The sequence below is a fragment of the Eublepharis macularius genome, chromosome 5 (genome assembly GCF_028583425.1).
Source record: "Eublepharis macularius isolate TG4126 chromosome 5, MPM_Emac_v1.0, whole genome shotgun sequence".
NCBI lineage: Eukaryota > Metazoa > Chordata > Lepidosauria > Squamata > Eublepharidae > Eublepharis > Eublepharis macularius.
The window spans coordinates 152,987,245-153,008,878 of record NC_072794.1 but is presented as its reverse complement, the minus strand read 5'-3'; positions in this window follow the sequence as shown (position 1 = coordinate 153,008,878).

Genomic DNA, 21,634 nt, shown 5'->3' with positions numbered 1-21,634 from the left:
GGTAAGGTGTAGATGACTGGGGAAGGCAATGGCAAACCACCCTGTAAAAAAGTCTGCCAAGAAAACTTCGTGATATGACATCCCCCCATGGCTCAGTAATGACTCAGTGCTTGCACAGGGGACCTTTTTTTATGGATACAATAGCTAATTTAGCTGCAGTCAATAAAAACAATACTATTCATGTCATTTTAATTCAATAATATTCACGATAGTATTCAACAATATTTGTGTGCATGTATGTGACTGGATCACAAGATGATCTTTTTGAGCAGTAATACTGTACAAGTAACCAGGGTTTTTACCCCTTTAACAATCTGCAGTGGCTGTCTTTCCTTTTTTACTACTTGCGGCAAATCGTGTAAGACATTTATACAACAGTGCCTTCTGTAATTATTCACTAAATATTTTGTAATGTCTTTAAATTTTCACGGACTTTCAGGTTTGCAATCAGAAAGAGGCTTTTCTTTTGCACCTTCCAAGCTTTTGACAAACCAATGAGCTTGTTACACAGGAAACACATCCTCGAACAGAGTTTGTTCTCAAAAAACAAAAAAGGATTTATTTGTACAAAGGTACATTTCGAATCAAGGGGAGTTTTCTCTCAAATGGACCCATTCACCTTAGGCCAAGTGTGTTCCATCATTTTCCAGGGAGATAAAATGGCAAAGAACACCTCGCCTCAGCTCAGCCTCTCCTTCACAATACCAATCCTGAGATCCACTTAAGTCAGTAATGGAGTGGGGGTGGAAAATGTGCCATTGCGTAATTTCTAAGGTGCATCAGCTAGTCTCACGCTCCCTGCAGATTGTTCCAAAGTGGCTCTCACTCCCCGCCCCCCGGGAAACTGTTCTGAAGTAGAAAGTTTCCTTCCATTTTTCATTGGGAGAAGAAAGCTAAAGAAATACAAATGGAAATGAAAAATAACTCTTGACTTAATGCCATTCATTGCTCTCCCCCTTATCTCTCGGCATATCTGGGAGAGGGTGATTGCATTTCTGTACTCCATCCCTGAGAAGATGCCACTTTGGGCTGCCCCTGTTTACTTGCAAAGCAAAAGGAGGATTCCAATGATTATGGACAGAAGCAGGCTAGCGAAAGTCTGAGCTGTGGGCAGTCAGGGAGATAAACATTTCCCTTTTCACCTTGCCTGAAAATGGGAAAGGAAATTAGTTCCAGATGATTTTAAAGAGCAAATTGGAAATATGACACGGTTTGCAAGGGATTCTGGGAACTCTTTATCCCTTTGCTTATTATCTTCCGGGATTGCGCTGCCCATATTTTGCTTAGTTTTATAGCATGCTCAGACTACTTGATCAGGATAGGAGAGAAAAACTAGAGTTTGGAGCAAGGCTCAGGTAGGATTTTAATGAAGTCTTATCCTGAAAAGAAATGTGTTTGTGTTGGAGACTGGCCTAGTGTTGCTGAATGTTCAATTAGCCACTGAAAATGGGTCTTTATAACTTGCTAATGCCAGCAGATCAAGCTGTTGCGGATATTTATCTCCATGTTGTAACAAGTTTTCATTTGTGCACATGAAAATTGTGTTAAAAGGCAGAATAGTAGATTAACCCAATGTGGTTGGCTGGCAAATTGAAGCCAGCCTTGGAAGATAGCAACTAGAGATGGGCATGGACCAGAAAACGGACCTATATTTCAGATGGACTGGCCCGGTTCATTGTTTGCCAGTCCATGGTACATTGGTTCGGGGATTTTTTTTAAGTTTAAAAAGGTTTCAGCGCCACTTGCAAGTGGTGCGGGGAACGCTTTAACCCTCCCTTGCTCCAGCTGACTGCTGGGGACTTTCCCATCAGTCAGCTGGAGCAAGGGGGGGGGTTTAAAGTTTAAAGTGCTCCCAGTGCCGCTTGCAAGCGGTGCCAGGAGTGCTTTAAACCCCCCTTTGCTCTAGTTGACTGGCGGGGAATTCCGCCCCCCTTGCTCCAGGGCCCAGAAGTGGTCCCACGGACCCATAGACCCATGAACCCAGAAACTTGTCCACAGTTCATGGAAGTTTATGGTCCATCTGGTTCCTGAAACTCCATGGACCATGGACTGTCGGTCTGTGGTCTTTTCCCAGTCCATTCCCACCTCTAATAGCAACCATTTGCCACCCTAGTCAGAATGAAGAGACAGACATGACCTTGGAGTCCTTAAAGGAGCTGAACAAGTGCTATGCACATCCCTACAAGGAGTTCTGTTAACTGCTCAGGGGACGAATCATCTGGAAGCTGTCTGGCCTGGAAACCAGAAGTATCCCTACAGGAAGCCCACAGTCATAGAAAGCACCTGCACTGGCTCTTAATGATTATTTATTTCTTTAAAATATTTATCTCCAGCCTTTCCCTTTAACTGAGTCTGCTAATAGAAATCTAGATTGGAAACATCATCACAAGACTCCAAGCTTGGATCTAAGGACCACTTTATTAAATTAACCTCAACCATAAATAACACTAATAACTGTGGCAAGGGCTGACTAGCAGTACAGGTCAAGCCAAGGGGTCTCAAGTGGACCTCCACCTTAACCTGCCTGGGAAAGCCCCAAAGCCCCGGGTGCGAGCCCTCCATCTGGATGGCTAAGATCTGGCCAGTCAGGCAATTGGGTTCTCCCCTTTCAAGATCATCTGCCTCAGCCGTACAGCAGTGAGGGAAGGACTTGCACACGGGGTTCCCCCTAGACAGTCTACCCCATGCTGGCAGCCATCACAAGCAGTACCAGCCACTCCTGGCAGACCACTTTCCCCCCTCAATTGGGGAAGAACCAAAGGTGCTCACCGGCCCACTCCCTTTCCCCAAACTCTATCCTTCCATTGCCAGGGCCAAGCCTCTTCTTAAGCCCCAGTGCCCCACTGGTGGCATAGAGCCAACTAAAGCCCTTGATGCAAGTCGTTTAGGGAGATTTCATTGCCAGTTTCCAACAGGTGAACCCCGTCACCTCTGTAGAGGCGATCCTGGGATGAGGTAAATAAACACCCAACCCCTCCCCCAGGGCTTTCTGAATGCCTCTATTAGCCTTCATCCTGGCCCTCTCAATCACCTGCCAATCCTCTGCCTCCCTCCAAACCCAACATGGTAACATGGCAGACCACATGATTAGCACCCAGGCCAACACTGGCCTATCACCTACAGGTCCATTTTCACCTGCAGAGACAAGGCCTGAACAAGCCCCAAGTCATTCCTTCCCAGGTGAATGACCAAAATATGGGTTGGAGGACCACATCTGTCCCTAAATAACATCGCCCACAAGCCCAGTCACCTAAGGCCATGATGGCCCTGCCACTCCACAATTGCCTATTCACTCAACCCAAACTGGGACCTGACCTGTGTCCTTCTCACTTGATGAGCCACCCCAAAAAACCATGCTGTGCACGCAGAACAAAATTCTTTGCTTCTCATGGCAAGACACAGCACCTATGGGAAAAAACCAATTAGTAAAACACTTAAAATGTGAAAGTGGCCGAACACAGGACCGATAAGTGGTGGACTTCCACCAGATTACGAGCTAGATCACCTGCCCTGAGTACCCGTAGCTGTAGCTGTCGAAGCAGCCCCAATCCTAAATGAATGGGTGCTGAATTTGATGCCAGCTGAAACCAATTTGGCCAGTGCCCTCTTGGTCACTGTCCAAAATTGATAGCAAGTCAAGGGACAGCCATCCTCATGCCTGAACAATACCTCTTGCTCCTCTCCCCAAACTCTCAAATACTTCCAGAGAGCCCTAACAGAATACAACTCTAAATCAATGCACAACCCCAATTGAATAACCACCCCTTTCTGCTTCTGGTCAGTCTGAGACTTATGAATTGTAAGAGACATGCAGTCTCCCTCCAAATTAATGTCCTGTGCTGTAAGGGCTCAAGTGGACTTATCTTTACCAGAATGGGCCACAAGCCCCAAAAAAGGCTGTCAGTGCAGCCACATGAAATAATCGAGCCTCATAGCCAGAACTGCAAATATCACCCCAGGCAGCACAAAGACCTTTAAGCACTGCCGGGGAAATGGGGTCCCTAGGGTCAGCATGAACTCCAGCTTCACGGACCATCCCTCCACCATTTTCATAACTCAGAAGTCACCCGAGGCCTCAGAAACCCCCCGAGCCTTGCTTACAAAAGCTAAGGCAGCCAACTGTCCCCTTATAGACTTGACTGCTAACCCACGGCCCTTCTGGTGCACACAGAAGTGCATCAGATGTTCCACTAGGATGGGCCAAGTCTTCTGAAGGCCAACATCCCTCCTAAACCCCACAAATTGTCTTAATGCTCTGTCAAAGGATCGTCTCATGCTGGGGGCAACTGCAAGCCGAATAGCCTGTATGCTTCAGCCTCCCAGGTTGCCATAACTCCTGTGGCATCTGCGCAGGTTGTGGGTTGGCCTCCAGGACAAGCTGCCAAATCTGCTCCATCTGTTGGTGAGACAAAGTGTCTGCCACATCGTTATTAATCCCAGGAACTTGTTTGGCTTCAAATAAAATGTTCCACCAGAGGCATAATAATATGAAAGCTCTAACCAGCCTCATGACCCTAGATGATTTAGAAGTCAAGGAATTGACCATATGGATCACTGCCTGATTGTCACACCAAAAGTGGACAGAGTGGTTGGCCAATTCCTCACTCCACAGGTGGACAGCCACCAAAATGGGGAAAAATTCCAAAAAGGTTAGGTCCTTATCTAACCCTAAAAGGTAAAGGTAGTCCCCTGTACAAGCACCGAATCATTACTGACCCATGGGGAGGGCAGGGGGACATCGCATCACGTTTTCTTCGCAGACTTTTTTTTATGGGGTGGTTTGCCATTGCCTTCCCCAGTCATCTACACTTTACCCCCAGAAACACTACACTTTACCGACCTCAGAAGGATGGAAGGCTGAGTCAACCTTGAGCTGGCTACCTGAACCCGGCTTCCTCCAGGACCGGACTCAGATCATGTGCAGAGCTTGGGCTGCAGTACTGCAGTTTACCACTCTGCGCCACGGGGCTCTAACCCTAATGCATGCCAATCAGGAGGCCACTGGTCTGTAAACCAATGCCTTCAGAAATACACTCCGAACCCCGTGAAGGCAGAAGCATCAGATGTGACCTGCAACTCGTCACACCATTAAAATCCTTAAGGAATTCAGACCAAACTGCCAAATCCTCCTGCATTCCTTTACTAACTCATAGATGATGATGAGGGGCATGAGAGATGCCATGGCATCACAAAGCCGCTACAAAAGGGCTCTACCAGGATCAACCAGAAAGGATACCTTTCGCTTAGACCTGAACTCCTGCAGCCGAACCTTGAGGCCATTAAGTTTTTCTGGGGGAAGTGTAAAAGATTGCTGAACTATATCTAGCTCAATACCCAAAAACATCAACATCTGTGAAGGCCCCTCCGTTTTCTCATGTGCCACAGGGACTCCCCAGATCCTCTGTAAGCTTGATAAACGTATCAAGCAGCCTGGCACACTGCCCAGATCCTGCGGACCCCAGGGACAAAAAATTGTCTAAATAATGCACCGTGTCATGACAATGCAACCAGTGCTGCAATTCCCACTCTAAGAAGGTGCTGAAGCACTCGAAGGCAGCACAAGAAATGGAACAACCCATTGGGAGAGCTCGGTCCATATAGAACTTCCCCTCAAAAGAAAACCCCAGGAGCTCAAAGTCATCGGGGAGAACCAGGAGCAGGCGAAACACAGACTTAATGTCACGTTTGGCCATCTCAGCTGCCAGCCCACATCGACACACAACTTTGACCATTTGGTCAAAGAAAGTATACCTAACAGAGCACAACTGCTTGGGAATAGCAACATTCACCAAATTCCCTTTGGGGAATGATAGGTGATGAATTAGGCGAAACTCAACTGGGATCCTGAAACCAAATGTAAAACCCTTCAAAAGAAAAAGAGCATCTTGCTCTTTTGGGTATGCATGCAACAAGCGCTCAAGGACTTTCATCCTTACTGAGCTGGGTCCCTTTTCCAGCAGCCTGCTGACCACCTGCTCCTCCGCCCACCAATTTCTCACCTCCCCCATCCTGCTTAACCTTGAGGCAGGCATTATAGAGGTGAGGCCCTGTACAGGAGGGGCTTTCATGTTTAATCCTACAAGGCTTCTGGTTATACACTCCCTTGTAGGCAAACTCCCAGCAAAGCAGCCAGAGTTGAACCTGCTGCCCCGCCGTAGCACAAGTAATAGTAACTGAACATTGCGCTATGTGGCTGCTGTCAGACTGGTCCCCTAAATTAGGTTTGGCTGGTGACATCACCTGCAGCCATAGCTGCTAGTGTATACGGTCCCAGGGTAAACTGGGATTAAGGGCCACCTGCATCCTAAACTCCTCATCATACTTCATCCACGCAGCATCCAAGAAGCCAGTATAACCCTTATGGATTATATCCAAGTATTGCAATAGTGATGCAGCCCTCTGAAGCTCTGCCCTAACCAACACCCCCATGTAGATCAGGAAGCCTGGCAACTAATTGGCCCGTATCCCCAAACAGTAAAGCATTGAAAGGTACCTGGCCATAGGCAGGGGCTGTGTACAAGCAAAATCCCCAAGGGCCATTTGGGCGTACCAGCCATCCTACAGATGAGCCAATATATATTGTATTTCCTTTTCCTCCCCACGAAAGCTGCGAATTCAGAGTAATAATGAGTAGATTGTGGCAATGGATTGTTGAAGCATTATTACTACCCTGAATCCCCTATAAGCACCTAGGGCCTTAAGATGCCCTAAGACAACATGTAAATCTGTTAATCAAATCTTTGGTAGGTAGAATTTTGCTTTGAGCTTCAAGGGGTGAAATTTTGATTTCAGGCTGTGACTAGGGATGTGCGTTTCGGCATTCAGAATGCCGAAAGAATGCCGAAATAAAAGTGTTTCGGCTTCTTTCGGGGAATGCCGAAACGTTTCGGGGAATGCCGAAACGTTTCGGGTAGCCGAAAGAAAAAAGCCGAAACGTTTCGGGATTCTTTCGGCTTTCTTTCGGCTTTTCAATGGGAAAATGCCTCCGTCTTCCCGGACGTCTGGGGGAGGCATTTTCCCACCGAATAAGCCCAAAATTGGTGGGGACCTTCCTCTAACCCTTCTCTAACAACCACCCAAGTTTCAGACAGATTGGACTTTGGGGGGCCATGTTATGGCCCCCCAAAGCAGGTCCCCCATCCTCCCATAAGAAAGCGAAGGAGCAGCATATTGTTAGCATGCTGCTGCTAATCTTCTTCATTATTTCCTATGGGGAAAAAATGAAGAAGCAGGCTTCCATTGCCAGGGGTGGCATTTTGCATGCAAAATGCCCCCAAGCCCTCAGGGGCCCTTCTCCCACCCTTCCCCCCACCCCCCACCCAGGCTCAGACTGCTCCTACTTGGGGGGGGCATTTCATGGCCTCCCCAAGTAGGTCCTCTCAGCCCCTAAAGTCCACCCCTTACAGCCCCACACAAACCCAATTCCCCCCCAGCTGCCACACACAGACCCAAATCCCCACATTAGCCCCTCACAGACCCAAATCCACCCCCACCTGCCCCACACCCATAACCCCAGGAACAGGCTGGCAAAGGCCAGCCCTCTCCCTTTGTTCCCTATGCTGGGAACTTCTAAACTCTCTTTCCCTGGGCAATTCTGCACAGCCCAGGGGTGCCACAATGGTGGGCACACTTCTGAGTGCCAGCTGGTCCCTGTGAAAGAGCACCTGAACCACAGACACCCTCCCTCAAATTCCCCCACCACCTACAGAGATGGCTGGCCAGCCAGCCCCATTGTTCCCTATGATGGGAACCAACTGCACAACAAAGAATAAAACAAGAACAACACAAAATAAAGTTTAAAAAAAATTATTTTCTCCCTTCCAAAGTACAAGTAGGCAAAGCATTATGACACATTACACCAGCAGTCCCCCACACAGAAAAATAACACAACTCACTTAACATCAGAGAATCACAAAGCATGATTCCTGTCAAAAACACTTTATTTCTTGAACAGCTTTAGGTTACACAGCAGGGGGGAACACCAAAGGGCATGGCAGCACTATCTTACACAAAAATAACACAACTCACTTAACATCAGAGAATCACAAAAACACAATTCCTGGCAAAAACACTTTATTTCTTGAACAGCTTTAGGTTACACAGCAGGGGGGAACACCAAAGGGCATGGCAGCACTATCTTACACAAAAATAACACAAGTCACTTAACATCAGAGAATCACAAAAACACAATTCCTGGCAAAAACACTTTATTTCTTGAACAGCTTTAGGTTACACAGTAGGAGGGCACAACAGGGCATGATAGCAATGTACTACAAAAAATGATACAACCCACTTCACCGTTTTTGACAGCAATTGTGTTTGTGTGATTCTCTGATGTGAAGTGAGTTGTGTTATTTTTGTGTAGTACACTGCTTTCCTGCTCTGTGGTGCCTTCCTACTGTGTAACCTAAAGCAGTTACAGAAATAAAGTGCTTTTGACAGCAATTTTTTGGGGTGATTCTTTAATGTGAAGTGAGTTGTGTTATTTTTGTGTAAGATACTGCTTCCATGCCCTTTGGTGTTCCCCCCCTGCTGTGTAGCCTAAAGCTGTTCAAGAAATAAAGTGTTTTTGACAGGAATTGTGCTTTTGTGATTCTCTGATGTTAAGTGAGTTGTGTTATTTTTGTGTAAGATAGTGCTGCCATGCCCTTTGGTGTTCCCCCCTGCTGTGTAACCTAAAGCTGTTCAAGAAATAAAGTGTTTTTGACAGGAATCGTGTTTTGTGATTCTCTGATGTTAAGTGAGTTTTGTTTTAATTTTTCTGTGTGGGGGACTGCTGGTGTAATGTGTCATAATGCTTTGCCTACTTGTACTTTGGAAGGGAGAAAATAATTTTTTTTAAACTTTATTTTGTGTTGTTCTTGTTTTATTCTTTGTTGTGCAGTTGGTTCCCATCATAGGGAACAATGGGGCTGGCTGGCCAGCCATCTCTGTAGGTGGTGGGGGAATTTGAGGGAGGGTGTCTGTGGTTCAGGTGCTCTTTCACAGGGACCAGCTGGCACTCAGAAGTGTGCCCGCCATTGTGGCACCCCTGGGCTGTGCAGAATTGCCCAGGGAAAGAGAGTTTAGAAGTTCCCAGCATAGGGAACAAAGGGAGAGGGCTGGCCTTTGCCAGCCTGTTCCTGGGGTTATGGGTGTGGGGCAGGTGGGGGTGGATTTGGGTCTGTGAGGGGCTAATGTGGGGATTTGGGTCTGTGTGTGGCAGCTGGGGGGGAATTGGGTTTGTGTGGGGCTGTAAGGGGTGGACTTTAGGGGCTGAGAGGACCTACTTGGGGAGGCCATGAAATGGCCCCCCCAAGTGGGAGCAGTCTGAGCCTTGGTGGGGGGTGGGAGGAAGGGTGGGAGAAGGGCCCCAGAGGGCTGGGGGGCATTTTGCATGCAAAATGCCACCCCTGGCAAGACAAGCCTCCCCCAGCTGTCAGTGGTAGAGATGAGAGCAGAGCACCTACTTGGGGAGGCCATGAAATGGCCCCCCCAAGTGGGAGCAGGCTGAGCCTTGGTGGGGGGTGGGAGGAGGGGTGGGAGAAGGGCCCCAGAGAGTTGGGGGGCATTTTGCATGCAAAATGCCACCCCTGGCAACACAAGCCTCCCCCAGCTGTCAGTGGTAGAGATTAGAGCACCTACTTGGGGAGGCCATGAAATGGCCCCCCCAAGTGGGAGCAGGCTGAGCCTTGGTGGGGGGTGGGAGGAGGGGTGGGAGAAGGGCCCCTGAGGGTGAGGGGGCATTTTGCATGCAAAATGCCACCCCTGGCAAAGGAAGCCTGCCTCTTCATTTTTTCCCCATAGGAAATAATGAAGAAAGATTAGCAGCAGCATGCTAACAATATGCTGCTCCTTCGCTTTCTTATGGGAGGATGGGGGACCTGCTTTGGGGGGCCATAACATGGCCCCCCAAAGTCCAATCTGTCTGAAACTTGGGTGGTTGTTAGAGAAGGGTTAGAGGAAGGTCCCCACCAATTTTGGGCTTATTAGGTGGGAAAATGCCTCCTCCAGGCGTCCTGGAAGACGGAGGCATTTTCCCTTAGAAAAAAGCCGAAAGAATGCCGAAATAATGCCGAAAGAATCCCGAAAGCCGAAAGAGATTCTTGTTTCGGCTTTCGGCTTTAACGATAGAGAATCTTCTTTCGGCTTTCTACTTTCGGCTATAGCCGAAAATTTTTGGCTTGCACACCCCTAGCTGTGACTCAAAATTTAGGTATTAATTGATATTGTATTGAATGGACTGATTAGGGTAGAACTCAGGGATATTTTAGATGATTCTGAGGGCCAAGCTACACATGACGAATGACACTTGAACAGCAAGTGGATTGAGTGGAGGGCAAGTGAACAGGGAGAAATACACTTGCTGTTCAAGTGTCATTCGTCATGTGTAGCTTGGCCCTGATTTTAAGATAAAATGGTGAGCTATTTTTCAACAGTCACTGTTGTTAACGTTCTTACTACCACTACTAATAATAATACCATTCGATTTATAACAACAACAACATTCAATTTATATACCACCCTTTAGGACAACCTAACTCCAACTTACAGCAGTTTACAAAGTGTGTTGTTATTATTATCCTCACAACAATCACCCTGTGAGGCAGGTGGGGCTGAGGGCCGAGCTACAAGTGACGAATGACACTTGAACGGCAAGTGGATTGAGTGGAGCGCAAGTGAACAGGGAGAAATACACTTGCCGTTCAAGTGTCATTCATCACTTGTAGCTTGGCCCTCAGAGAGTACCAGAGAGCTGTGATTGACCAAAGGTCACCCTGCTGGCTTCAAATGGAGGAGTGGGAAATCAAACCCAGTTCTCTAGATTAGAGTCCTGCCACTCTTAATTGCTACACGAAACTGGCTCTTGAATTCTGATGGATGTCTTTGGATGACTCTATATGTTCATCAGACACTGCATTGTCTAAACTCAGACCACATCAATTCATGGATGAAATAAATCCCATAAAAATGTGAGGCCCACATAGATTGGGTTCAGTGCCATCCTATGTTGGACAGAACTAAAAAATATTAGCTACAGTAGCATCTGTACTCAGCACTCAAGGTTCAAAACATAACAAATATATTGTTTTAGCAATCTTTACGAGAGCCAGAATTATGAACCTAATGCAGATGGTGGGCTGAGAGGGAGAATGATTTGTCCAAGGTTACTTAAGAACATAACAACAACAACAAAAATAACAACAACAACAACAACATTTGATTTATATACTACCCTTCAGGACAACTTAACATCCACTCAGAGCAGTTTACAAAGTATGTTATTATTATCCCCACAACGATCACCCTATGAGGCGGGTGGGGCTGAGAGAGCTCTGAGAGAGCTATGACTGATCCAAGGTCACTCAGCTGGCTTCAAGCAGAGGAGTGGGGAATCAAACACGGTTCTCTAGATTAGAGTCCTGCTGTTCTTAACCACTACACCAAACTGGCTCTATTTAATACAGGATTGCTGAGAGCAGCACAAACTCTCAGCCTCTGGGCTCTCATTCACCCCAGTCAGACCTGACCCAACATCGCATGAAAACAAACCACATAACTTGCCCTGTTCCATGGGCACCCAAGGTCATCCAGGTCTCCAGAATTTGTCCCATGCCTCTTCTTCTCAGCTGCTCTGAGTTTGTACAAGTTTGTAGCTGAGATAAATTCGCAACCTCCCAGGCCATAGCTCACATTCTTAGTCATAAGGCTGCAAATTCTGTCTTTTTGAGGTTTGGAAAAGAGTGAAGTTGCCACCAGCTATGCAAACATGTGATTGAGCACTTCACAATGCCCTGAAGCAATAAGATGAGCAGAGGGCTCATCATGGGTCAGTGGCAGAGGATCTGCTTTGCATGCAGAATGTCCCAGGTTTGATCCCCGCCATTTCAAGTTAAAAGGTTCAGGCAGTAGATGATGTGAAAAATCTCTACCAAAGACCCTGGAGAGCAGCTGCCAATCCTAATAGACAATACTGACTTGGATTATACCAATAATCTGTCTCATGTAAGACAGCTTCATGCATTCGTGAGAGTTCTTAGATGGATGAGGATATGGAGCAGCTTAGAGGGCAAGGTGGAAAAAGTGACAGAAGAGAAAGACTGCAAAATAAAGAATGTCAGTGAGAATCAGCATGGGGAGGAAGGATGGAGCGTGGTGTTGGCAAAGACCTCTTAAATAGCTCTTTGCAGGATTAGTTTTCATATTAGTAGAGAGTTTGAAAAGTAAGCCTTTGTTATGCTTCCTAATAGTTTTAAAATGCTGTACTAGGAGAGATAGGTAAAGGTAGTCCCCTGTGCAAGCACCGAGTCATTACTGACCCATGGGGGGACGTCACATCACAACGTTTTCTTCGCAGACTTTTTACAGGGTGGTTTTCCATTGCCTTCCCCAGTCATCTACACTTTGCCCCCAGGAAACTGGGTACTCATTTTACCGACCTCAGAAGGATGGAAGGCTGAGTCAACCTTGAGCCAGCTACCTGAACCCGGCGTCCGTCAGGATTGAACTCAGATCGTGAGCAGAGCTTGGGCTGCAGTACTGCAGCTTACCACTCTGCGCCACGGGGTTCTTACTAGGAGAGGTATAGCAGGTTAAAATTCAAACAGGTAAAAGAAGCATGCAAGGATGTAGTCACTTAGAGAGAAAAAAATAAAGAGCTCTGAGAATCTACTTTTAGGCTTCTTGATTGCCAGAATACTAAATAAGCCAACTTTTGAGGAGCACAAGGAGAACTCAATAATTTATTTACTGCTCTGTGTCCTCAATGGAGCTTTTCTTGTTTCAAGATTAAGGGCTGTCAATGTATTTCAAAATCTGGTGCCTTTCATGTGCTCCCTTGCCAGGAACATGTCAACTTCACGTAACTGTCTGCAAATGTTGAACATTAATTACTTTCTGAAAAGTTTGTCCGGCAAATCTAGAACTTGTGTTAAAATTCATTAAAAGACTGTCCAAAAACTCTTCACTTTAGAGTGGATTCACTCAATTATCTTATGGACAAGTTTCAAACTTGATTGAGATCTTCTATGACAATGAGGGCTGAAATGCTGTATGGCGGCCAGTAAAATCCACGTGCCCATCAAATACCCAAATCCCTGAATGCACCTGGAGTTGTGCAAAAGTTACCTGAGAATTTTTAGGAAAACTCTTATGGCCACCTTGGAAATTTCTCAGATGGGACCACATTTTGAAAACTGTCTAGTTCCATTCCAGTACCCTCATTTTATTTTATTTATTTATGTTATTTATAGTCCACTCTCACTGAGACTCAAGGAGGATTACATATGGTCTTTGTTGGAGGTCTCTCATCTAATTATTTTTTTGAGATCCGACAAGATCAGACTTGCCTGGACTATCCAGATCAGGGCATACAAACCTCCTACCTGCGTAAAAAAGTCCTCCTGAATAATTCAGTTTTGCATAGTTTGAAGTAAGTCAGGAAAGTAGGAGCCCTCCTAACCTCATCAGGCAGGTGGGAACCACAGCAGAGAATGCATGCGTACAAGCAGTTGTTGGTTTTGCCCATTTTCAGGGTGGCACCTGCTGAAGGCCCTGTTGGTGTAGTGGCTAAGAGTGTGGGACTCTTATCTGGAGAACCGGGTTTGATTCCCCACTCCTCCACTTGAAGCCAGGTGGGTGACCTTGGTCAGTCACAGCTTCTAGGAGCTCTCTCAGCCCTGCCCACCTCACAGGGTGTTTTGTTGTGGAGATAATAATGGCATACTTTGTAAACCGCTCTGAGTGGGTGTTAAGTCATCCTGAAGGGCAGTATATAAATTGAATGTCGTTGTTGTTGGATGAGAGAATATGCCCTGCTGTGCGGTCCTGCAGGTATGAGGTCCCAAGACCAATGCTTTTATTTTTCTGCTCGTTAGGAATGAATCTGTAAATCTTTATTTTCACCCCATTTTCTCTGTCCTTGCACCAGATTCTCCCATTAAAGTTCCTGGAGTGGATCCTACCCCTATCCTATCACTCGACTGAACAAAGCTTTATCTATCTATCTATCTATCTATCTATCTATCTATCTATCTATCTATCTATCTATCTATCTATCTATCTATCTGTCTGTCTGTCTGTCTGTCTGTCTGTCTGTCTGTCTGTCTGTCTGTCTGTCTGTCTGTCTGTCTGTCTGTCTGTCTGTCTGTCTGTCTGTCTAAAATACTTATCCCCTGTCTTTCCTCTTGGCTCAGATTGGAAGCCTTCTTCCAGTCTAAGGAGGCTTTCTCCAACTTAAGCAGCTCTTCTGTTGGAGGAAGAAGCTTTGAAGTTAGAAGAAGTCTTCTTAAGCTGGTGGCTTGGAGGATATTTGGATCCATCCTACTGCATATTTCCTGTGATCTGACCCACTAAAAGGCAGTTTCAAGTGCATTTGCAAAGCGGATATTACCATGCTCCAAATGTTGCAGGAGAATATTGCAGCGATGTCCTTGCCTTGACCATTTGTCAGAGGAGATTTAATTCATACATTTTAGCACAAGATGGATTACTATAATATGCCTTCAGCTGATCTCTCAGAGGTGAATGTTGGTAAAGCAGGAACAAAATGTGGCTGTCAACAGATTGACGCTTGTAAAGCAAGAGGAAGATGACTGTGTCAGTTTCATCCTGACCGTCAGTCACTGACAGCGGAGAATATGAAATTAGAGTTGTCACCATCAGGCAAGCAGAAATCAGAACAAGGAGATAATGATACAAATGCCCAGCTGTTCGTGCCCTCCTATCTTTATTACATGTCTGTCTCATTCAGGTTGGTAGCGTAGTTGAACTTCACACAAAAGACATTTTTCCCAGTCTGCGTGAGCAACATACGCATGGGGCCCAGCTCAGGCATTATACAGTCAGTGCTCTTCTACTGACAGACTCCTCAAACCCCGAGACTGGGAGTGAAGAACAAAATAAGAGAGCAAAAAAGGATTTAAGAAAAATCACCACAATAGTTGGCTTGTAGCTAGCACCAAACTGTGCATTACTTGAGCAAGCCTTGAGATGTCCCCCCACCCCTCAATATTTTGCTTCCTTTTCTTTCATGACAAATCATTTATCTTCATATCTGAGTTATCAAATGATAGTGTTCAGATTATGGCTTAGATCCTATGGATGAGTACTGGGTGCCCCAGATAGTCTCTGCTTCTGAGCATGCTTTCTCTTCCTCCTAAACTTTTGTTTACTTGAGATCAGTGATATTTAAGGGGGCGTTGTACAAGCAGAAGTTTGGGCTAGAGATGGGCACGAACAGCAATACAAACAAAAAAAGCCACTAACAGCCCAATCTGCTGTTCGCAAACAAGCTGTTTGTGAGGCCCCATTCTAAACGAACAGGTGGATGTTGCAAGCCTCGTTCGTTGCTGTTCGTTGCTGTTCGTCAAGCCACACAGTCTGGCACCTGCAATCAATTCCCTTGTCAATTTAGGTAGGGATTGTCTGAACTCTGTCTGAACTCCTGCTGTTGCCCTGGAAACCCCAATCTAAGACCAATTTAGCTTGATAGGCAGGTCTTCCTTTCAAGTGTGGAGCTCCAAATTTGTTACAAGGGAGGCTCTGGTTTTGCAGACAGTGCAGAGGGAGAGACAGTTGCTGTTGGCATTTTGATAGAGTGCATTGGAGCTTGAATTTTCTTTATGTGTGGTGGGATAGGGATCTACCCCTTCAAGTTCCAGGGCTGCTGCCAGGCTCTGGGCCATGCTATTATTTATTATTGGTACCTTTCCTGCTGCCTGCTCAGGTCAGGTTTCTGGGAGTGGTGCGGTAGGGATCTTGACTTGGATGATGGCTGGCGGAGAGCCTGCTGGCCCCCACGAACAGCCAACCATGAACATGTTCATGAACACGGCCATGTTCGTGGTTGTTCTTGAGTCCCTGTTAGTGGATGGCAATGAACAACAAACATCATGTTCGGGTTTTGTTTCCTGTTCGTGCCCATCTCTAGTTTGGACAGAAGAGAAAGTGTGCTCCATAACTTGCACAAAACTTTCTTCATCGACTCCAAGTCACTGTATTTTGCAACCACAACTGAAATCCTCATTCATACTGACACCTCACTGCTTAAGAGAATAGCGATGCTCAAATTCCTGCTAATTCAGCTCACGTCTTATTTGGCGGTCATGAACAGGGAGCTGATTTTTCAAATAACTGTTCATCTGTTTGTCGACATGTTTGTGGCTGTTAGGCAGGTTGCTTCAACTATTCCTTCCCAACAGTACACTCCTGCACAACTGCTCTCACACAGCCTGATGCAGTTCTACTCTCTCCCCCCTCCCCAGGGTCCTGGCTGCATGGCTGTTTCACTTGGCAGACAATGGTTTAAATGGTTAAATCAATCATACACATCAGTCATAACTAACAGCAGGAGGGATGGGGTGGGGACATTGAGGGGCAAGGACATGATGTCACTACAGCACTTCTGGGTACAATCTGGAAGTGACAATGGGTAGCTCTGGGGCTGGCATGTTATGTTTGTTAGGCTTGTAGCCCACCCTCCCCACATACAGATTCAGGGCAGCTTCAGCTCATGGCAATGTGGGGCAGTTTTCTGGGCCCGTGGCTTCTGGTGGGACTCAGTGCTGCCAACTCCCTACTCGCACATCTCCTCTGATCCCTTCACTCACACCCTTCCACTGCCTGCTTGTGAATGCTTTGCCACTTCTGCCTCCAGCTCAATTGGCTGCATAGCACTGCTGGAGAAGGGCATGTAGGTGGTGCACAACACATCAGCTTTATTGGTGGCCATGGCAGTGGCACTCCTAGCTGCACCTACCATCCAGCACCATTGGGGAAAGTGCATGCAGGCAATTTGATTGCTGATAGTAGGAGAGCTTGAGAGAGGGAGAAGGGAAGTTGAACAGGCAGGCGGGGGCATGTGGGTGGGAGGGCAAGAAGGGCAGCCTGGTAGTGAGCATGGGGGCTGTAGAGCACTCTCTGCCCAGGGCCTTCCAAAAAACTGGAACCAGACCTGGGTAGCTCTAGGAATCACTGGAAAGCAGAACTGGGCAGCTATGAGGCCTTCATGATGATGCATCTGAGGCCCCATCACCTCCATGACTGTCCCTTGATGTCCTCTGTTAAGGACCAGTGTTGAGGGCGTATGTGCCAGGAGGACTTACCTCACTAAATTGGAAGTCAATTTTATCAAATTGGCCCCACCCATGACCCATCACTTCTGCATCCCACCAAGAATGAAGTCATTCCCTGCATGATGAGGAAATGCTCTGGAGCGCATGAGAGTGTGCTGTGGGGCTCCCAGGCCCATTCTTGTGCCCAAGTGAGAGGTGGCAGGGGGCAAAGGCTGGGAACGGGGAATACCCCTCTCAAGCTAGGGGAATGGGATCCCTAACTGTCTGTAATCCACCAAGATGGTCAAAATAACAACGATAGCTGCAGCTTATACACCACATTCTTGGCAGATCAGCGGCCCAGTCAGAGCCATGAACAAAGTCAGTTCACTTATTAACCCCACCATACATCTGGGGAGCTGGGGCTGAGAGGAGTTGCTTATTCAAAGGCCACCTCCTGAGTTCATGGCAGTAGTGGGATTCAAACCAGCAGAGTGCTGATTTGCAACCCAACCACTTAACCACTATGCTACCAGCCATGTCATTTTAGCTAGAGTGTTGGAGTGGTTTGTCTTTCATACTAAGATCTTAGAGACCCAGCTTTTAATTTCCACTCTACTAGGGAAGCTTGCTGGGTGACTTAGGGCCAATCACTCTCTCAATCTAATCTCCCTACAAGCAATGTGGCTGTGAGGATAACATGGGGGAGAAGAGGAAGATTCAGGTCCAGTAGCACCTTAAAGATCAACTCGATTTCCAGTATGAGCTTTCAAGAGTTAAAGCTCCTGTTCTGATGAGTCCCCATTGGAGAGAAAAGCAGGGTATGAATAACAAATAAATCGTCTCCTCTCTGTTTTTTGCACTTCTGGGCAGTCAGCACCACAAGAGACTTCTCATGCCTCAGGTGGGTGCAGTACAGATTTAGTGGGTTTTGTTTGTATTCCTATTGCACAGGTTGTGCAGGCTTGCCCAAAGATTTCATTATCCTTCGTCTACTTAAGGATAATTCACTGTGGAACTCAGACCTTTGAGGAACCTCCATGCTTTTCTTGGAACTTGTTCTCCACATCATTTCGCATAGGTGAAAGGAAGACTACATTGCAATGATCTATCTTTACAGTGGAAGAGGAAGGGCACAAAACAGTTAAAATAGATGGAAGCCTGTTGGATGCATACAAAGACATTCAAGGGAATTGTTTGATAGTGATGCTGGGAGAGCAGGAGTTTTCTTTTCATTCCATTTTTTTTTAAGTATCTTTCATTACAACTAATTTTTAATTTACCTGTATTTATAAACGCCAGGGAAGGGCAAGAGAAAATAAAGGTATGAATGCTTCAAAAGCCATGTCAGAGAACGATGAATGTTCAATTTGTCTAAGAAATGCAATAGCTTTGATGTTGAGATAAAAGAGAGGGTTTTTTCAATTACTTTGTTAATTATAAATACAATAAGCAGAGGAGACGGAAGTTTTTAATTATTTCGTTTCTTCGAGAAGTATGAGGTGCGCATCTTAAAGTATGTTCTCTGAAGCGGGTTGCAATTCTTTTAGTAGGCTGATGCTAATATAGTCATCAGAGACATGCAGTTTTCCTGAATTTTTGTTAGCAACTCTGTTCTAAAACAGAGGGGGCTTTAACTATGTGTGTTCTTGGTGTGATCATGGGTTGGAATCCTGCTCCGTTTTAGGTAGTTGATGATGTGTGGGATGTATGTAGGCAGTATGAGGGAGACGAAGGGCTGCCATTAAAACCAACATCCTTGAATTTGGCTTTTCTCCCCAGGTGAACTTCTTCATGATCAGTGACCTTCAGAAAGCAGTGTTGCTTATCATGGGGAGGGGGCATACACACAATCACTTCCTCTATGCCTGGCCACATTTGGCAGGCGGCCAGGCAATTGCCTGGAGGCAGGGGGCAGGGCCAGTGCACTCATTCCCACTCACCCTCCCCACATGCTCAGTGAACATTTACAGCTGCCATTTGTACCAGGCTGTAGGGTCACATATTCTGTCCTGTGAGATCATAATTTTCCCTATGACACATAGGGCAGGCATGGAAATATCAAATAGTACAACATGGGCCGAGAAATTCTGTGCACTACAGAGGAGTATAAATCTTTACAGGCCTTGATTAATGTAGCTCTGGCATGGATTTAACCTGTGCTCCATCATTTGAAACTGAACAAAGCAAGAATCGAAAGGAGACAAATCATGCCAGCCAAGAAGGCTCCTTGCACTTAGGTCAGAATGGGCTAGCAGATAGTCCCTCACCCTACCAAAGTCAATGATTTTAGCAATAAAAGAGACCTATTTTTGCTATAGATCATGTTAGTTTGTCTTCTGTGCCTTTGCTTTGTCCTAGGCTAAACTATGCAGGAGCAGAAGCTTGCAGGGTAGAACTCCAAAGGAGGCTGCCATTTTGGGTGGCACCCCTTTGTTTAAATAAGGTATATATTCTGCCCAAAGCAATTGCCAGACGTGACTCACCTGCTTCCCACTGCCCCCTTGCATACTTTGGCTCAAATAGGTCAGGACTGGCACAGAATAATTTTCTGGACTCCCCCCATCGGTAGCACCAATATACAGTTCCACTCAGTTCCACTCTGAAGCTGTGCAAACATCATGCCTAACACTGGCAGCCACACTTTGGATCTTTACTGTAAGTAGTGGGGGTCCCTCGGATCTTCCTCCAGCTGCAATTGGTTTTGATAGAACATTGATTGATTCGGCCCTAAATGAGAGATATATACACAGTCATTATCTTACCAATTACCTGTCCGTTAGCACCACCTTCTTCATAAACCGTAGGAGAGCGCATCCGGAGTTTGTAACACACTGTAAGTGAATGTGTATTGAATTTTTTATATGGATTTTTTATATGTAATATCATGTGTGTACCTGCTGATTGTATTTTATGTTTATAGTGTGTCCAGTCCGAATTTTTTCATGCCCAAGATGAAGTGAGTTTCCCACTCACGAAACGGGTTAATGACATTTGCCTGCACATCCCCGTCGGCGTTTTTTGAATTAATTTAAATTATTGGACTGTGAATGATACAACACCTCTCCACGACTCTCCATCTCCGGCTTTTTATTAAAATAGACACTTTGCACTTTAAATGAATGGAATGAACTGTACGGACTACAAAGACTCTCTAATGATATGTGTACTGGATATGATTATACTGTGTATTTTTGTATTGTGAATTTATTAACTATATAATTGGACACTTTGCACTATTGCACTTTTGCACTTTCATATGGTATACAGAATATACAATATTTGTATAAGTGGTTCCCTGGTGTACTTGTTTTTCCTCTGCATCTGTCGTTCCAGGGTTGCCTGTAGTTTTTCTCATAAAATCAGAAAATCAAGCATGAAGATTGGTGGGAATTTTTGATTATTATTATTTAGACCCATTTTACTTTCCTGATTTTCACAGAATGCAAGAATTGCATGATATAAGTTTCTCTGAGAACAAATGTTCAGTATTATTCTGGTTGCATCTAGAAGATGGAAATGATCTTCAAAAGAATTGTAGAATTCCTCCAAAAGAAAGCCAAGAAAACACTAATTTCTCTTTAAAATAATAATAATCACCAACCATGCACAAGATCAATATACCATCATTTCCTGCATGAGCAAAGAATAGGGCTGCCAAGCTCATAGTGGGTGCAGCAGATCCTCTAGGGTGAGCATCCCTCCCCTGTGAGCCACTCCTCCAGCCCTGGGTCCTTTTAGCAGTATGAGCAGCTTGCTATCTGCCACAAATAGAACAAGCTAATATCTTGTCTATATATGCTTAATGGTGATCAAAAAGTGATCAAAAAGCCCACAAGGGGAGGGAAGGAGTTAAGTTTTGGTGTAGTGGTGAAGAGTGCCACGACTCTAATCTGGAGAACGGGGTTTGATTCCCCACTCCTCCACTTGAAGGCAGCTGGGTGACCATGGATCAGTCATGGCTAGACATGGGCACGAACCAAAAAAATGTAATGAATCTGCGGTTCGTGGATGACGATCCCGAAGTTGCGAACCGCAACGGACATTTCCCGTTGCCGAACCAGTTGCCGAACCAGTTTGCCGAACCAGTTTGCGGTTTATGGTGCTCAGAACGGCCCCCGTTGCACTTAGAGAGCCCATATTTACAGGGAGTGTGTAACAGGCTCTCCTCCAGACAGCACCCAAGTTTGGTCAAGATTGCAACAGGGATCTTGGAGTTATACCCTCTCCAATCCGAGGCCCCCAGAAAACTCCCACAAAAATCCAAGCTCAATTATACTTTCTCTGTCTCTCCCCAAAGGCTAGCAAGTAGCAAGTAACAGCTCTCACACTCCACTGCTCATTAAAAGTGAAAGACAGCCTAGGAGCACAGTGCTTTTTATAAGCTGAGGTCCCATAGAGCAATGCAGGAGGTCTGTGTTTGGCCATCAGAGCTGCCTATCAGGGTTTGCAAGGATGAGATTGGAGTGCCTGTGGCTACAGAACACCCCTCCCCCTCTCTCCCCCGGGTGTCTTCCCCCAACTTGTAACCACTTTGCAGCTCCATAGCTGGAAGGAAGACCTGCCGATCAAGGTAAGCTGGTTTTCGATTCGGGTTTCCA